The sequence below is a fragment of the Mirounga leonina genome, unplaced genomic scaffold, assembly GCF_011800145.1.
Source record: "Mirounga leonina isolate KUSES-001 unplaced genomic scaffold, KU_Mleo_1.0 Mir_93, whole genome shotgun sequence".
Classification (NCBI taxonomy): domain Eukaryota; kingdom Metazoa; phylum Chordata; class Mammalia; order Carnivora; family Phocidae; genus Mirounga; species Mirounga leonina.
The window spans coordinates 42470670-42472005 of NW_023270854.1; positions in this window are offsets into that span (position 1 = coordinate 42470670).

Below are 1336 nucleotides of genomic sequence, written 5' to 3' on the forward strand. Positions count from 1 at the left end.
AAAGAAAGAAAGAAAGAAAGAAAGAAAGAAAGAAAGAAAGAAAGAAAGAAGAAAGAAAGAAAAGAAAGAAAGAAAAGAAAGAAAAGAAAGAAAGAAAAGAAAGAGGGGAAACAGGTAACCAATAAAAGATCAGGATACAGAATTCCCATAGGCTCATGTCCAAATCACTGTTACCTATAGCAATGGCATAATGCCTTTAAAACTGTAAAGGAAAATGATCTCAAATTAGAATTTTCCATACAGGGGCACCTGGGTGGCTCAGATGGTTAAGCATCTGCATTTGGCTCAGGTCATGATCCCAGGGTCCTGGAATCGAGCCCCACATTGGGGTCTTTGCTCAGTGGGGAGTCTGCTTCTCCCTTTCCCTCTGCCTCTCCCCCTGCTCATACTCTCTCTCTCTCTCTGTATCTCTCAGTCTCAAATAAATAAATAAAATCCTTGAAAAAATTATTAAAAATAATAAAAATAATTTTAAAAATTAAAAAAAAAAATTCCCTACAATCTGCTAGTCAATTGTGTAGGACGAATAATGACATTTTCTAATATATAAAGACCTCAAAAAATCTCTCTTAGATCCATTACCAGTAAAAAGTAACTGGAAGATTTTCTACAGTTAAAATAATTAATTCACTACAGTTAGAGTAATTAATTGACTAGAGTTAAAATAATTAAACTAAGGAAGACATAGACAGCACAGAAAGCACAGAATCCAATACAAGAGATACACAAAGGAAATTAACTGTTGTCGTAGAGGACAATCAGTCCAGACAGGAGTTGGAGGGTGGTGACTTCCAGGAGGGATACTGCCAAGAAGTTAACGTTCATGATAGAACAACTGAGGTATTTCAATGTATTTTCTAGGTCATTATTAAGGTCAAAGAGTTGGTGATTAATAAATTATACAGGGAACAGAGAAAATAAAAAATCAAGGCAGTCATTAATTCCAGGACAAATAAAACATTGCCTAAGAAAAGTCTTTGTAATCACAGTACAATACTTCTCTTAGCTGTGAATAATATTTGCATTGTCATAAATTCATGAACATTAAAAATTAATTCAAAAAAAGAGTGATATATAAACTACATTAGGAACATCAGGGGAGAGAAAGTATTTACCTCAAAGAGAAGCAAATATAGATCTTCCATAATAGGAAGTTATTAAATAATATCTAAAACAGAAAGGCCAAGAAATGGTAATATAAAAATGCGACTTCTAAAGGCACAGCATAAGGAATATAGTCAATGATATGGTAATAGCGTTGTATGGTGACAGATGGGAGCTACACTTGTGCTGAGCAGAGCATAATGTATACAGACATTGGATCACTATGTTGTAC